A 19,109-nucleotide genomic window follows, 5' to 3' on the forward strand; every position below is an offset into this window, starting at 1 on the left:
TCGAGGAGATGCTGAAAGCATGCGAAATAGACAAGCAACATGTCCATGTTATTTTACGTGACAAAGTGGGGAATAGGAAAAAAGCAATGGATGATATGTAGGTACCAAACATGCGCTGTGTTGCGTACACACCTCATCTGGCTGTACACTAGGGTCTGCTGTCACAGTGACTCACCTGGTAACGCAAGGAAGGTAGAAGGCCAATGTTGCAAGAGCATGCAGAATAAGAAAAAGCCATATGAAGCCATATTTGTTTCAACAAAATAAAAAAAAAACTATTAAGGAACAACTTGGATGCAGGTACTTTTTTGGTATCGGCAGATACTAAATATCAAAAGGACTCGGATCGGGATTGGGGTTAAAAAAAAACCTGATCGGGCCATCCTTAATGTGAATGCTCTTGAACTTCCTTAAAGTCAGCACTTCAGATGGTCGAATGGTTTATGGTGCTTGCTGTGTGATTGCAGCCCCCCTGGCTCAGGTACAGCTGGTAACCTTTGTTGCATGTCATTCCCCATCTGTCGCTCGCCTCACTTCCTGTCAGCTCTCTAGTCTTGATTCTCTAAAAAAGAAAAATAATGCCCCAAAATTGCCCCTGAAAAAACAAGAATTAAATTCTACCAGCCTTGTTTATGGTTCTCTGAGGCTGTACAAGACACGGAGATGTTTTGAGCTAAAAGCTAATGACAGCAGATGAACATGATTATGTTTTTTAATCTAGCTTGTTTGCATGTTATTATTTGTGACAAACAACAATGCACAGCTGATGCTACAGGGTATATCAACGTTTTCCAGATATTCAGTAATAAAAGTACAATTTAACTTGTAAATACAATTTAGATCTGATAGTGGGACAAGATGAAAAGACAGGAGGTCAATAATACGATCACAATTCACCCTGAGGGGATGTGTATTTTTGAGGAAAGTGGAAAAGTTAATATTTTGAATATGCTGGTGGTGCTAGAGGAAAAGTCAGTGGAGTTTACCCTCTGGAGACCATGAATGTCTGTATAAAATTGTATGACAATCAATCTAACAGTTGATGTTTCAGTCTGGACCAAAGTGGTGCACCAACCATCTGACAGACCAGTGCTGACCCCACTGGTGCGATGTTGCTAGCACAGCTAAAAAACATTGCTTCGTTTAAATCAAATGCAGAGTGAAAACAATGAAAATCACATCACTCATTTGATTCTCTCTCACAGCGCTGTATGTATCCGACCTCTGGTTAGACAGAGAAATTGCATCATCACGTAAGCTTTAAGTTACAGCATGCCACTGTATTGTCTGTGTATTAGATAACAGATTTAGACCACACTGAATACTGATGTACACAAAAGCTGACGTAAAATCCTTTATTAAAAACCCTTTGTGTGGGATGACTGACTTCTGCAAATTCCAGTAATGACATACTAATTCACACACCTGTCATTTGTCATAGGTCAGCTGTACATCTGGACCTTCTGGTTGTTTTCAACTGAAATTAGATATGCTGTGACAGTTTCGCATAAGAGCCATCGTGTCAGAGATTACATAAATACATGGGGAGTAATTAGACTGAATGGAGTAAAATAATTGGTTGATGCAGCAACATGAAAGCCTGAAAGAGTATTAAACCACCAGTGAGTGATCACATACCCTGGTCTCAGCCAGGAGAGACAGATTAACATTATTATAATCCAGACAAAGAGAGCGGCCCATTAATTTAATGAATAATCCCAGTTAATAACACAGACGAGCAGCTTTGGATGTGAATTTGTGTTAAGTTTTCTTCGTTGTGCATGGCAGCTGCCGTCATTACATTTGGCAGATCGCAAACCAACTTTAAAGACTCATTCAACCACCTACGGTTTCTAGTTTGTAAATGCAGAGATTCTTAAGTCAATGAAAGCAGTCTGGCTTCATCTTAACAGCTCTACTTATTGGCTAGAATTTAATTGATACCGGCTAAAAGCTGGTAATATAATTTCCCAAAATCAGTACAATAATTAATCAGTCGAATATAGGTGATACTCAAATGTCTGGAGTTAATTTGTACAAAACAAACAAAATTAGAATAAACTAGAGCGCTCCAAAAGGTGTTCCCAGGACTACATTTTACCATAATAACAAACACATACACCAACACATACTCAAAGGGTGAAAACATTATCAGCCAATGCTGTCACAGCTGGTAATTACAGTATTTCCTTATGGCTGTATTGTATTCTGGTCTACTGAGTTTTAAGTCTGGAGAGAGTTTGTGTCTCTGCTTCATTAATGATGCATTTCTCCCTGAAGGATTCGGCTATTAAATGTCAGTGGAAAATGTTATCCTGCAAGAAGCTCTTACTCTTTGAATTTCAGTGACTGACACCAAAGCCCGATGTTTACTGTCGGATTGTTAGATTAACACTGTAACTCTTCTGAAATGTCTTGGTGTGATCTTATGTTATCTGTGATAGGCTAACTTTTCAGGGGAATGAGAAATATACATCATATACCTCTGTGAAACAAAACTGGCCTAGAAATGTAAGGTGTCGAGCTTTCATTAGTATTTCTGTGACATTTTTTCTGTAAAATAAAACCTGTAACTTGGTGCAGGAGAGGTTAAGTCAGCCTTTTACCCTTTTATTTCTGCTTTCTCCGATGAGATTTTGTGTTGAACATTAAATAATAACTGCCACTTTACTTGGAGAAAAAAAATAACATTTATTGGTACAGAGATGGGCACAGTATTGCTGTGAGCCTTACGTAAGAGAACAGGATCAGAAACATTTCATCTACTTTGATATGGTGGGTTCAAAAAGCAAACCACTGTCTGAGGTCATACCCTCACTCTCTTCTGTATTTTCAGTCACTCTCCTTCACACCAATCAAAAGAAGAAGGATGTTACATAATTGTCCTTTTTTTCTCAAAATGTGGGACCATTTAATTTATTATGGCACCCTTTGAGTCATGTGTTTGAGGGGTCTGTGTGAGCCTGATAATAGTATTTAATGAAAAAAATTACTTAATAACAGATCTCATGTCACATCCACATTCTCGGTTATCAATCTGTACAATCTCTGCAGGTTCCAACACCTTCAACCCAAATTCCTATATAAATAAATGAATGTCATCAATTCTCACAGACAGGGACATAACCAATTAATTCTGCTTCCTGAAAAAAAACTATTTGAAATTAGACTCATTCAAGAGATCTCCAAACAAACAGCATGGTGTGTTATGCAACTACAGTGCATTTCAATGATGCCTCAGTTATTTGTTTGACTAATTTTTTCCCACTTGTTCCAGCTGGATTTGCTTCAATACTTTTAACTTCAACTTATTTGAATCTCAGTCCTACAAAGCCAAGTTATTCCCTCAGGACCACAAGACACACTTACTACTCATAATCCCCCCCCCATCCCATCTTGATCACTGTCTATCCCTTGTTCCCATTTACCACAATCAGCCACTCAAACACTGAACGATAGATATCACGTTACAGGCGAAAAGTGAAGAATCTGATCTCACGCTTGTTTTGTTAGCATTGTCGTCTGAAATCCAAATGCATTCATTTTAGCACTCCTCTTCCCCAATCTTGTTGTTTTCTCTTTGTGCTTCGTGGTGCTCTGTCTCCCACCCTTCCCTCCATCTCTCTCCTCCCTCCTCCCCACTGCTCATTTCCATGTGCAGGAGGGAATCCCAACTCTTGCCTCACTGCAGTGGATGAGGTCAGGCATTACGTAACAGGGAGCGAACGACAGCCAGACAACCAGCACTCACCTCTGTTAGCATGCAGTCAAGCAATGAAGATGGCAGTGAGAGGCAAGCAGGCAGGCAAAGGCCACATCCAATATTCATGAAGCTTCTGCAGCATAAATTCTCCCCCTGCCCTGCTACACTACAGTAGACAGCACTTGGTAAACGGTTGTGTGGAAAACATTTGCCTCCAGTCCTCGAATCCTGCATCGTTCACTCCTGCACCACGGCCCCCACCCCCCAATAAGGAGGTGGAACATGAAGTACAGTATACTTGCAGGCTTTCGAGAAACAGTCACTGCTTCTCTAACCAGATAATATATGTAGAAGTGAGCTGACAGATGTGAGAGTGGATATCTTCAGAATATTTGATAAAATCAGTGAAATGTCTGTCATAATGTTTTGATATTACGTTGAATATGTATCACTGGTAAACAACATGACTAAAACAGAATGTGTAAAAGATGTGGTCTATGATGTCTGTGGCTGTCATAACAACAAAAGCGGCTTTAATATCCTGCCGGATTGACTGCCACAAGCCGAGGTCTGGGAATGAATCAATATTCCCGCCTTTATCGTATTGGTGGGATGGCGTGATTTACTGATCTGATAATGAGGGAAGAAATTTGCTTTCTGAGAAAACAACACTATTTCTTCTTCTGCACATGCACCCCAGCAACACCTTCACACACAAATGAATGGCCTTGACAATAAACGTGATGGGAGAGTGGTATGAGTGAACAGAAGATAAAGAACAGGATTCAAGATGTTTGTGCCAGAGGAAACTGAAGAGAGTGAAGGGAGAAGACTGTGAAATAAAGAGAACAGAAAAATAGGGCAAAATATTGAGCCCCCTACTGGGAAGCCCTCTATTTAATCACAGGTTGACTGCAATAACTGAATGCTTTGTAAATGGAGTGTGGATGAAGCAGGTTGCTATGTAGTCTGCCAAAGCTTGATCTTCAGTGTATGCGCCATCCTCTTCACTGCACTGGTACAGGACGTTTCCAATCCGAATGTTGAGAATTTGAATTTTCACCATTTCAGTGGGAGAAAATGTCAGCATCTCATTACATCTATAGATTTTATAGGGAAGGACAAGATGATAAGTATTCCCTCGTTTGAGTAATAAGAAAGCTGCTCAAGACGTTAATTTCTTTTTTGAGCTGAAAACTTCACTTTAGCTACTATGTGGGATCTTAGGGGTTCCAAAAACTTGAATTATGCCGGACAAGCTGTTTCAGTTGTTTTCTAAAGTTTAAAAGCAAGTCTTGAGGTACTCCAGTTGTTTGGGAAAATGCTAAAATGCTAAATTGCTGTGAGGACCAATTTTACATCGGCATGGGGTGAGCAGACAATAAGTGAATTTTCATTGTTGGGTCAACTGTGCTTTTAAACTGTTGAAAATAACGACAGTAAAAACACAATGTTGTTTGTCTGTCATTATTGTTGTTATAACAAAAATACTGCTTGTAAATAACATTAATTCTAACTAAGGGAATTTATCAGGATGCAAAGATGCTTCACACATTGTGCTACCTCATCCCTTGACTATCAATACTGCTGACTAGAAAAGACTTAGTTCAACTAGGTCTGACCAGTTGTGACGCCTTGATTATCAGTATAATCAGCCAGACATTATAATGTGTCTGTCCTTACACACCGAGCTGTGAGCTTCCTTTAAAGATCTCTCACCCTCTCTCATCTCTATCTCTCCCCCTCAATCGCACAGCTCAACACAGTCTTCTTTTTCTCTTCCACACCATTACATCTCCCTTTCTCAGTTTCTCTAATGGCTCTCTGTTCTGCTATCTCTTGGTCTTATCTCCTGTGCACAACCACTTTCTCTCTCCCTGCGGCTGCAGAAGCCTTCTTGTACTTTATGCTTGTGTGTTATATCTTTAGTCTCCATCTCCAAGTGTTGTGCATCACACAAGTAGTGTAATTTTGTGGAATCTGCTTTTATCCAGAACACTTTCGTCTTCCTCTTTCTAATAATTTGGCATTGATTGCACTTGTCAATAGCTGGACTTGTGGTTAGGCTGAATAATGCACATGCCTGGAGATCTGTGGCTTAAAGCCCCATTAACAGCTCAGCCTCTGAGCTCAAATGAACCAGGATGTCAATATCTTGGCCAACTGTCTATCACCCTTCTAAGTGGAGCTGGAGCCAGCAGCCTACAGAGACCTATAAACCTGCTAGACATGAGGTATCGGTATTCAATGAAACTCACCAAAAAACCTTGATGCGAACTGTCCCTGTGTCACCTGAGTCTCATGAACGGACTTCTAGAGGTCACGAGTTCACCTTAAATGGCGTTATTCTTAGCACTACAAGCTAAACAAATAACACATTTATTTGAAAAGAAGTCATTTGAGGGAAATTTTGTCACGCAAGAAGTGTTTGGTGAAGTATCTGCTCCGGTGTTAGCATAATGCCATCGAGTGTTTACGTTGGGAAACTAAGAGTTTAGCTTGTTTCAGCAAGAAGCGGTGCCGTCTGCCAGTTTCACTGGGTGAGCTGGCAACAAGAAGGCATCTCCGCCGCCCACTGTTAATCAGCAACACATATGTACGTTTGTGCACAAAGATTTGCAAATACAGGCCCACACAGAAATCAGACTGCCCAGCATCGCCAGTAATGTGACATTTAGCAAAACCCTTTCAAGAAACGTGTCTAAGGGACAAATGCACAAGCATACAGAAAAACCAATGCATTTGACATATACAGTAAAAATGTGGTATGTCTGAAGCTATAACCCCATGAAAAGCTTCAATACAGTAGCAGATCTTGCTTGTTCTTTGTCATTACATAAAAATGAACTCTCGGGATGGATCTGTTTTAGATATTCTGCTCTGCCAAATTGACAAAGTTGATTTTTTTTCTCTTGATGTGTTAAAGGAAGCAATTCAACTTTGAGTCACACATGGCAGGAAAATTCTGCTCCAGTGCGTGCTGTGGGTTTAAAATTTTAAGCATATTGCAGTTCTGGCTACACCCCAATCAGTGAATTAACAGCATGTTTTTCCTTTGACAGCTGTTGCAAAAAACCTGCTCTGACATCACTGACTTTACGTGTCATGAGATACTTTCTGCCCTATGTGAATGGCTTTTTTCATGGGCCTTTGGGTCTGCTTTAGCTGTGCCATGCCAAGCCATGATGTGGGCTTCCACTACTACCTCTCAGCAAGGGACAGCCACACTAATGTGGTTCTGCTTAGCAGGGCCAACCACAGCCATACATAACCTGGTCTTCACAAATGAAAAATCGGTGCACCTCATACATACTTAGGACCAGGCGTTTATGTTTTCTAAAGTCAGATGCAGGTAAAATGATGAGGTACAGATGAAATGTGACAGAATCCAAATAAATATTTTATTCCTTGTTATTAATTTTTTGCAATTATCAATAGCACATGCATAGGCTTAGTTTAGTCTTTATTTTCAATTTTTTACATTTGAGTCATCTCTATGTTAATGACCTATTTGTTTTATTCTCACACGATCATTTTGCAAATCTTTTTCAATATGATTAACATGTGATGAATAAGTAGTGCAGACACTATAAATAGCCACAACTGCGTGTAATGGTTGTTTGTCATGGCAGCTGCACTGGCAATTGTCAATACTAAACATAGTCGGCAAATTGCACTTCCTCTCTCTGATAGCGGAGTAGACAGATTCATTGATATGTAACCAGGTGATTAGGGGTGTTTAAACATATACTGAACTGTGGGGGTGGAAATCATGCTTGTGCACATGTCTGATTATTGAGATATATAAAAACAGAAGCAGGCATATGCCATTGCTTTATAAATCGTTTCCATCTTCAAATCTACACATTTTATACATCTGGTCCCTGGCAATGACTAAATGGCAATTTCTACAATGCTTAGAAAGACAAAGGATGCTGTAAATAAAATCCCATTTGGTGCCACCATTTAATGGTCTATAGTTGTACTGTGTTATGTCATATTCAGGTTTGTCTGACAAGATGCATCGTGGGTACAGGTTCAGTGCCTACTAATCATCACATAAGTCAAATTACTTGGTGTCTGATAAGTGCTAAGCCTGCATACAGGCATTTTTTGTTTGTTATTTCTTACCAAAATTCACAGCATCACACAACAACACTTACAAATGTGCTGACGAAGGTTATGGATCAACAGTATGCCTTAAGGGGGGCGTTGGTGGTTGCATGTGTGCATCTACTTCCACGTGTCTTCTGCATTGTATGGGCTAAAGATTGCTGTGATGGGAAAAGAGGAGTGCATGTGTGAGCACTGTGTTGTTGCATTTTTCATTACGTTTGACAAGTTATTGCATGCTAAGAGGGCTTACTTAGCAATGAATACATTGCTACAATGCTCTACAGTCACTTAAAATTAATGATGATTAACCTGCCATAGAGGTTGCCAGAATTGCTTTGCTCATTTTGAAATGCATCTTATTAAATGCACCTTAATCATGTCCATGTCAGCAATGCTGACTTAATAAACCAGCCTAAACACTCCCCTGTTCATTCCCTTTGATAATAATAAAAACATATTCACAAACAATATCTGTAACCTAAATAGTTCTGTTGTGTGTAATGACACCAGAAGCTCATTATTTACAGTTTATGAAAAACATTCATAACAAGCTGCAAAAGCAGCATCAGCTGTGTCAGTTAATCACTGTTAGGCTACATCTCAGAAATTGTTGACCGCACAATACAGCTAGAGAGATCATTTGCAGTAGCCTTTCCTCACTCTCTACATTAGGTGCTGCAATATTCATTTGCAATTTTTGCATGCAATTTACAAAATATGCTGGAAATAGGGCAGGGTAATAATGCAATATTGTCTTCAACATATTATGACATAACGTTTCTTTTGTGCAAACAGAAGAAATAGTTTTTGACGTTTTGGTCATGTTCGTATCAACAGTTTAGACTCTAACTGTGTCAGTTTTTGTTGTGTATAAATGTGATAACTTATAAGGTTTTTAAAACTTTGATTTTGTTTTTTCATTTCAAAATTTGCAATACAATTCTGGGACAAGTCAAAAAATAATTTGTATTGACCATTTTGATATATATTATCATAGATATATCTTCATATCGCTGTTACCACAGAATGTTTTATTTTGTGACGGGCTATCTGTCCAATGTCATAGATAACTGCAGGAGCAAATAAATAGGTCTGTAATTATAGAATACATGACTATTCTTGACTTTCTAGTTCATGCTGTCTTCATTTTGCCAACTTGTATAAACTTTAAACACACTCAATATTTTGAATCAGGGACATGTCAACCCCATTACAGTCTGTAGACCCATTCCTCGTAAATTTTTCAACAATGTCAATGATTAATTATTTATCAGTTTCTCTTATAAACACTGAGTGTGTGTTTACATTAATAACATAATCTTCCACTCCAGCTACACTGCTTGTCATAATAATCTCCTCAGCAAACACAGGTCCAACATCAATAAAAAACTCATTAAATTAATTTGCAATAAAATGGAAATCATGACTAGCTTTATTATTCTTTGTCAGGAAATATTTTGGGTAAGCCACTTTTCATTTTTAATAAAACTGTTATTGCACATTGTTTGTTTCTTATTAGTTTGTATGTTTTTACTTTATCGTTACAGTTATTAAGTCTGGTAAATCACTCACCGCATTTATGAGTAGTCCACTTAACATTGCTACTGAAACTGACACATTGATCTTTCTGCTTTTATTTAGCTCTTTGACTACTCACAAGTTCTACAACATTTGTAACATCCACCTATTCAAAAACACTGATGCATGCATGCTGACCTGCACACCAGGAGCAATACAGCAGTTCCTATCCAAGGCACCTGACGACATTTATATTCACACACACACACACACACACACACACACACACACACACACACACACACACACACACACACACACACACACACACACACACACACACACACACACACACACACACACACACACACACACACACACACACACACACACGTAACAGCCTGGGGATCTGGGTATCGAACTTCCAACTCTCCGATTAGTGGAAGACCCACTCTACCTCCTGAGCCACAGCTGCCAATAGACAGCCTTTTGTCAGCCCTTTCAATAACATTGTTGAATAAACTGTCAATTCATATAGCACTATGTGTGCAAAACTCTGGGCTAATGAATAGCTAAAGTAAAATAATAAAGCTGTAGAGATATAAATATTCACAGTTTCTGGATGCAAATTGCCATGAACTCTATTAATCTTATAGAGCTCTGAGCATTTTTCTGGCATTTTGAGTGAGCTTGTTTAGTGTGGATATGGTTGGGAATGTGAAGGCTCTGTTGGTGATAAGGATTGAGGTGATAGTGGGGGGTGGGGTTCCCTGAAGCTCTGAGTGCTGCTGATAATCAATCTCTCAACAGGAGAGGAGCAAAAGAGAGAGGCCCTAACTGAATGGAGGAATCCTCTCTAGCTGTGTTTACTTCAGGCTGAGGGAGACAGAATGACAGTTTCGGTCAAAGTTAATTTGTCTGCGTGTGCATGGCTGGAATATATGCGTCTGCAAATGAGTGAGCCAGTGAGCAAGCAGGGCACGGTGATGTGTGGGTGTGAAATGTGGGTGTGCTTGGTTAGTGCATGTTCATTCCCAGTGCCACACTGTACTGACACAGCGCATACGTTTCATGTGAGTACAGTATACTGCACAGAACGGCACTTGACTACGATTGTCGTTGCAACATTTGAGAAGCAGATCTGAAACAAGAGGCGCAAGAGGAGTCCACGCTTCATCTTAGATATAAAAGACTATTTACATTATTCACAAAAAAAAGATGAAAAGAGGTTGGGGGGGGTCAGTCATTCTCGGCACCCAACAGACGGAGCCGGTTGCCATGGTTTCAGAGTAGTTGTGGCTGGTGTTGCTGGGCCGATGGGAGGCAGGCAGCTGGTTGCCTAACAGCAGCAGATGGAGCAACGCAGGTTTCCAAGAACACACAGGCACTGTCCCTCGCCTACATGTGTCATATCATTCACGTCATCATTTTCCTGTCCACACATAGCGCAAGCAAGCGCAAGCACACACACAGATAGACACCAGACTACTCCATGGGGAGTAATGACTGGGCTTTAGCAGGGCTTTTAGCCTTTTATGTGGCAGCATCTTCACCACTTGAAGACATAGAACAGAGCACCATGACGTCAACAGTCTTTCAGATAAGTCTTAAAACTCTGCTACTGGATTTACAACCAAAAAAACGCAGTGTTTGATCTGAAGCAACCTAAATCAACAGAACAACATTTCAGACTTTTACATGGACTGATTAAAAAAGTAGGAACACCATTTGCTTGAACTTGAAAAAAAAAAAAAAAATTAATTGTGAAGTTACAAAAGATCTGAGATCTGATGTATTATTTTGTTTGGATGCGGCTTGGAAATGGTTGTGTCTCTATCAGATAATTTCACAGGCTCATAAATCGTTAGTTCTATTCTTTGAGCTAATTAAGGTTTTCACAAAAAGCACATGAACTTAATAAACCTCAAAGTATTTTGAAATTATATTTAACTTGGCAGATTTTTGTCCAAAAAAAAAAAGACAAAAACAAAAAAAAACACAGGCATGTGCACACCCACACACATACAATACCAAGACCGCTTCTGCTGTGATTTAAGGTTGGCTCACTGTAGTACAATTTTGCTGTTACCACTAAAATATATCTGAATGTGCACACATGCATGATTCGGCCAAGTGCATTTGTCTGCGCATGTCCATGTAAAAAAAAAATGTGTGCATGGTGTTATTTTAAAGTTGGGAAAGGGAAGTAAGCTGAGGAGGCAGCTGAAAACAATAACCAGAGGATCACTGAACCCACGACTGTGAACTTTAATAACTTTACAGACCTGTGCTCTCACCCTGGGTAAGATAAGTCTAATAATAACTAGGCAGGATGAGATATGAAATACAGAGGATTTTCTGTCATCCTATATCCATCTGTAATTCTTTACCATGCACCTAGGCAGGATGGCATGAACTCCTTAATATCGTGCACTAGTAGGAGAGAAAAGCAGATGAAAGCATACCATACCTTACTCTTGAAATTTTCTCTTCATATCTATCACAACCATACAGAAGAAACCTTTTTTTGTGCAGTTGCTATGGTAACCATAATTAGAGTCCAGCACGATGGCACTGTTTCCAATTAGAGCATGGCTCTGTACCAAAATCGAGCCATGCCAACTGATTGCTGGATTTTTATTTTATTTTTTTTTATTACAACACGGACAGCACATTTGTCAAAGTTAGGTGTAGAAGAGTAGAGTTGTCCTGGATCAAAACACAGACAGAGAAAGAGAAAGAGAAAGAGAGAGAGAGAGAGAGAGAGAGAGACAGAGAGAGAGACAGAGAGAAAGATGGACAAAGCAGTGAACCAAGTGGAGAGTGTGAAAGTGGAAATGAGGCAGTCATCACGATAAACAAACAGCTTGGACCTCGCTTGGCTGACCTCCCATAGATGCGTGAACAGTTGAGTGATTGTTTGGCCAGAGGGGACCCTGTCTATATCAGCTAATTAATATGCATTAAATTATGACATGATTATTCAGAATTACCTCCCATCCCTCCACCCCCCCAAACAATGTCTCTCATATTGTGCATGCTTGAATGAATCTCTGGTAAAAAAATATATATTTTCCTGCTCAGCACATACAGACCCTCCAGTCTTGCTCACAGTTCATCTTAAGAACATTTAATCACTGCATCCATGTCACTGTTCCACTCAATCACACATCTCATCCATCTTGCCACACACGCTAAGCAGGGGGAATTGAAGCGACAGTGGAATTACGGCCATTAGAATAATTCATTTCCCCCGGCGAGCCAAATGAGAATGTATCAGCATTATTAATAATGTGCTATCCAGGTCCAAAAACAGCCCTCCGATGACAGAGATGGAGGAGGCCAGTCAAATTGAGGTGAAAAACTCACCGCAGGCCTCGGGCTGCTGCTGGGCTACGCTGAACTGCACTTTACCAATCAGCAGTCCCACAGATATTATGTACAGAGAATATGAGAAGAATAGGTATATGTAAAACGCATTCACTTTCACTGGATATGTGTAGTTCACTATGACACCGACATATGAACTGGATGTATTGACTCACTCCCAGGGATACAGCATGCAATTCATCATCTCGATAGAGAGCTACGCATTTTGCACACAGCTATAAATCATGCTCTGTAATTGCCCACAGCAGATGATTTTTTTTACCTGAAATACTATAGTTGACGGAATGTGTTCTTAAATTGATTCATACTCGTGTTTTCTTGTTTGTGTGATAGAGAAGATTCTTTTTTTTTTAATCACAGGTCTGTAATTACCACTCAACATTGCACTTGTTTTATATTGATTCATAAATGGCACGTTTGAATTGGATAATGCATCACATGTTCAATGTTACGCCAGGGGTTATTGTGCAGTTATCCAGCTGTATTAGGTGGTCTACAGTTTAGTTTTCACCTCCTTATATTTAGCTCATACAATCAGTCTAATTTTCATTAAAAAGGAAAATACTACATGGACACATTGGTCACAGGTGTAAAACTTACCACCCAAACCAAAGCCTGTGTGACACAAGATAAAGCAGAATGAACCAATGACTTGTAAACTTAAGAATATAAAGTCATATATAAGTTGGTAAAAGTCATCAACTGATATTTTCCAATCAGAGGTGTATGCACGTTGTCCAATGTGATGATAATACAGAAAAAGATGCATGGGTAATTTAGAATGCTAAAATTCCCTGTGAAGTTTACAGTTTCACTGATTTAAATTTAGGCAATTAAGTGTAACTGTAAAATATCTTGTCTCTGCAACTTATTTCTGTTTTATTAAAACATTTAATTGATAACTGCAAGAAATTTGTGTTTATCGGCCGATATGTAGAAATATAAAATGTTTTACTCCTTAATAGCTGTTGATACTCCTTAATAGCTGTTAATAAGTGTTGGCATCAGCCCAAGAAGTTGTGTATCAGTCAGGCTTTACTGTAGAAAGCTGAATGTAACCCACTGTTAGAAGCCACTATGTGACTGATAACACACCCATCACATATCTGGACACAAACATCGTCACAGATGCACACTTATTGGCCAACAGATGTTCCTGCCTGCAGTAAATACACAACAGCACAAAACAGGCCTACATATGATGTCTTTTTTCGTGGTTGTTAGCATCTGCACAGATTTGTTACAAAACAAACAATCTGCCATTTGAAAAGGTCGCAGCCACTCTTACTCTAACTGCTCACACCAATTTCATAAATGGCACATATTATAGCAGTTTTGTAGTGCAGGAATTCTATGATTACTCTGTTTAGCTGCCATTTAAAGGCCAAAATAAGAGGACACGGATGTAACGATAATGCGTATGGTGGAATGTTTTGAGCGATTAGTTCCTGATTTTTCTCAGGACTGACAGAGCACAGCATAATCCTTTCACTGATATAAAAACACTCAACTCAGGCAAATAAACATCAGTTCATCAGTGACAAGGAAAGACTTGTTGTGTGTTCAAATGGTTTATCGAGCTTGGCCAGCTTTTACAGTTTTTCTTAGTTGCTTTGGCATGATCCTTTAATGAAAATCACTCAGCTTCAAACACTGTGTGAGTGTCTATTCCTAATTTTCCCACAACAGCATATGAATTTCTTAATATTTTCACACAGAATTTTACTTAACAGTTATCTTCACCTATCCCAGTGAAACACTACACAAGTATTGGTAAAAAAAAAAAATGATTATAGTGCTTTTATAATTTCAATTTAGTGTTTATCTGCATATGCATTGTGTAACTCACCACATGAAAAATATTCCAGCCCATACATGTACCCTGTCATGACAAACAAAATATGTGTGTCATGTTTTCCAAGATATGTTGTCACAACACCAAAGTGCTGAGTCAGTCTCGAAATTTAATAAGCAACATGTTCCTTAAAATTTTGCGAAGCTTATCACACGTTGTTGAATAGATGAAACCTAAGAGGTATCATTTCCTACAGGAGATGAAACTGTCTGGCTCACGGAAATCTACATTCAATGGCAAATCTAGCCTTAAATAATCATTAAACACCTTACATCAATTTGCCTTATCGGACTGATATATCATGATGCTATCATCCATCGACTGCTGAGCCCTGTACCATTGTAACAACATGATTTAGAAGGCTACCCACCAGTGCAGAAAGGTGGTGTGTCCCCTCGGTTACATTGTCAGCAGTGGTGATTCTTTCTGGGGGCTGCTGTTGGTGTTTTTCTCCCAATCGTTCCATTGTTAATTGCGATATCTTAGCCTAACTTTCGAAGAAAAGCCTCCAGTTCCTGTGGCTGAACACAGTTTAGACTTAGCTGTGGTACGGTGACGAATACTTTAAATCTGCCATTTGCCAATTTGTTGGACCCAATCCTGATAAACATGAAAACACCTCTATCAAGGAATTTATCATATCAGTATATGTCATCATATTCCCAAATCTGCCATGTATCATATGCGTACTTCATCACTCTCATACAGAGCGTGCTTTAAGTGGATGTCGTTCAGCTCCCCTAGAGCCAGTAAATTTCAGCCTGTAACTGACCACCTTGAAGACAGAAACAAAGCTCCATATAACCACAAGTACAAAGCATCCCTAAAGCCAGCAGAGCATGTCAGTTGTTTCATAATGCAGTTCTTTCAGACAGCTGCCATGGAGCTGTCTGCCTGAAACCACAGCAGGGATCTTGATGAGAGACTGAAGACTAAAGAGGAGTACTTAGCATCTACTGGATGTGTGTGCACGTGCGCAAAAAGTAGGAGTATCTTAACAGTGAATGAGTGATAGTTTTGAAGTCTGTAGCGGTGGGCCTAAAAGACTAATTGCATGCTGATGTAAGTGGCAATTCCACTTCACCTCAGCTTTTGAACCCCACAGCACCTTTCATAATTCATGATTTCAGCGCAGCCACTTTAGCACTTTTGTTACCCTTTCTGTGGTTTACTCTCCAGCTGACAGTTTTTGTTACACGACCCTGCTCTCATCTTTCCTTACTGTTCATGTCATTCAGTGCTGCTCTAAGAAGAAAGTCAGTACTTGTGGTTGACTAAAAAGTTATCATAATGTACTGAAAATAAAGCGGCATGAAGGCTCATGAAGATTGGGAGCCGAGCAGTATTGAAAAACTGCAGTGAAAGGCCTCTGGAATGTACAGTCATAAAAGTTTAATTTCAGACACAGCCTTTCACCATTTCATTCTCAAGCTTTGTGCATTTCTATTCTTGATTGTCCTCATTAACAAGACTGAAAGAGAAGGCATTATTGTGAAATGGAATATTTACCAGCCCATATATCTTACACTCTCATTTAACACCGAGCGCTGATGACCAGCACATCCCTCAATCAAAGATTTTATGTAATCTGCAGCAGAAAATACACTAGCCAAGTGTGTGTTACAATATTAACTTACAACAGCAAGAATCACATCAGTGGGGGGGATGAGAATAACTCAGTCTTATTCAATGCCAAAATGTCACAAACACTGCAACCTACTGGCTGAATAATGCAGTACTATGCCACTGTCCTTGGCAGACACCAAACATGACTAAATATTGAATGCCAATATTCAGGACATGTTAACTCTCTATGCCAGATAGTCTGCCTTTCCTCGCTAACAATTTCAGACAACTTTATGAATCTGCAAGACTCACATACAGTCATCAGCGGGTTTAATGATGATATAAAAAAAAAAAATAAAAAAAAATGATACTGCTCATGTAAACACCAGACCACAAATTATTCCATATGCCCTAAACCAGACAACCATTTTGTTTTCTACAATTTACAATTATCATAACATTAAAAACATACTTGCACTTACCGGTTGTAGGTCTACATGGGGAATAAATCCACGGGACAACCTGGTTCAGGTGGTGCTAACAGCGGCCGCAGTTCCCAGTCGTCTTCCTCCATAAAGTCCAACTGTATTTCTCCCATATTTAATGCTCCTCCACAGTCAGTTAAGCTAACTTTAACCATGGCAAGTGGTGTCTGTTCAGCCACACATAGCTAGTTCTTCCTCTTCCAAAAATCTGCCAGAGCTGCCCAAATATCTTCTGATTCATTATTTGATACGTCGGTTTTCTCCTGAATCCACTATTCAGAATTTCCATTTTAAAGCAGCGCGGCCGTTAGCCGGCTAACGTATTTCCGGTGTGTCAAATTAAGCTAGTAACTAACTTAATTCAAGTTAACTACGCGAAAATTAACTTTTGTAACCTGTTTTGTTAAGTAACCTTGGATTATACTGGTCGAGATATATTTAAATTGCACGCATGTGCGTTTACACAGCTTAAACCGGTATATCTAGGAAAAGGCTTGTAAAAATCTTAACCGTTTTGACAAGGTGCGTCTTCTTCGCTTGACACAATTCGCGGCATTTCCGGTTTAAATTTCCATCATTAAAGGACAAGTTCACCTAAAACGTTTAGTCATTATATCGACAGGTATGGCTTTTTCAGCACCAATTATTATCAAAGGAAACAAAAAAACAATATTCATTGCTATTGCTATTCCTAAGTACAATTTTGAGGCACTTTAATTGAATATTTGTATTTTTCTGCTTATTTATACATTTATTTGATACATTTATCCAGTCAATCAGATATTCTTGTGGGTGGGACATTGTGTAAGAGGATGCTGTCACAGAGCAAAAGGAGCACATTTTCAATTAGTTTACTTTATCAGCAAAATCACAGATAACTGGAAAATCTGGTGAAGTTTGGTAGTCCACAAAACATTTCTAGAGCTTCACAACTGAAGCAGATATGGACTTGATCACAATTTGATTTGAAGATGCATTATTTACAGCCCTCTTTTTGAGCAGGAATCTTCACAGTAGCTACTGGTGCACCCTGTCGTGGGTGAGCTTGAAGCAGCATGGAGGATGTAAATAATGTCCTTTCAAATCAATTTGGATTCTTAGAGCATCTGGAGCTTTGGATTAAGCTGGAGGAGCTGTATGTGTGTGTGTGTGTGTGTGTGTGTGTGTGTGTGTGTGTGTGTGTGTGTGTGTGTGTGTGTGTGTGTGTGTATACATACACACACATACATATATACATACATACATACATACATACATACATACATATATATTCTTCTGTTGTGTTTTTTAAGGTTTTAGAATAAGTCCCAAGACACTTCAGATATTAACAAGAATACTGCAATGCTGGTTTGCTATAAAGCTCCAGAAATGTTTAGTGGATCAGCTTTTCCATCAATATGTGGCTGAATCAATGATGTCTGAATTTTCATTTTGGGTGAACTGATCCTTAAAATTAGCGAAAATGCTATTTTAAAAACAATACTCATGCTTAAATTGCACACAATTGGCTAATCTTGGGTATTTGGGATTCAACAATAAGTCCCAATTATTGATTTATCGGTGTCTTCTGGAATGTGTTCATTGAAAATGCAGCTTGAAACTGTCTTGTACATGAATCTATACAGCTTAACAGGTGTCTCTTGTCCTGTAACTACCAGCCCATTAAGCTGAAAATATAATAGCGGTGCAGTGAGTCAGAAGTGAGCCGACGGCCACCCACAACATGATGTGCACCATATTTTCATTCAAATAGGCCTATAGTAAAATGTAACCTTTGGTGAAACCAGTGGTTTCATCATCAAAATAATAGGCACGGATAATTCAGTCTGGATTTTCCATTCATGATCGAGATCCGGCATTTTTAATTCTTACAGCGTTTATCCTGATTCACACTGTAAATTCCTTTAATCCTATAATATTATTACAGAAGACTAAATATCAAACGTATTAAAGCAAAACAACCTTCCATCTGTGTTTGCAACAGCCATGGATAAATAATATATCTCAATGACCACTGTTTCTTAATACGAGTAACAATGCTATTCAGTGAGGGGTATCATTTACTGTAATTTACACAAAGCATTTTATATATGGTGAAAACTGACGATGATGAGGGTGAAGCTGAGTTCACAATGATAGATTGTTTATGATCTGGCAAAATATACCAGAGCATATGAGTCAGTCATGAGGGGATCATTAGGTTTGTTTAGATGCTGTAACCATGTCGGCACATACAACACTACATATATCTGCATTTATATACTGATCTGAATGAGTGAGTGAGTGAGTGAGTGAACGACAGCATGGCTTGAGGGTTTTCGTAGTGATGAAGAAGAGGTCATTAATAATATCGACCGCACTTTGTGTTCTCCGAAAGTGTACGCATTCTAACTAATAGTGTTTGTAGCAGCAGCAAAGCCTGGTTGAAGACGATGATGATGAAGTCAGTTTGTCTTGTAGAAAGAAATATGAAGCT

At 39.1% G+C, this 19,109-nt stretch overlaps 1 long non-coding RNA gene across 1 annotated transcript in view; it reads right to left on the minus strand.

Annotated features, from left to right (window-relative positions):
* Positions 1 to 17,180, minus strand: part of LOC119007582 — a 28,944-nt gene extending 11,764 nt beyond the window's left edge. The window contains exon 1 of the long non-coding RNA XR_005071162.1: positions 16,631 to 17,180. This is a non-coding gene — a long non-coding RNA (uncharacterized LOC119007582). The remainder of the gene's footprint in view (positions 1 to 16,630) is intronic.
* Positions 17,181 to 19,109: the final 1,929 nt, after the last annotated feature.

This window comes from Acanthopagrus latus, chromosome 18 (assembly GCF_904848185.1).
Source record: "Acanthopagrus latus isolate v.2019 chromosome 18, fAcaLat1.1, whole genome shotgun sequence".
NCBI lineage: Eukaryota > Metazoa > Chordata > Actinopteri > Spariformes > Sparidae > Acanthopagrus > Acanthopagrus latus.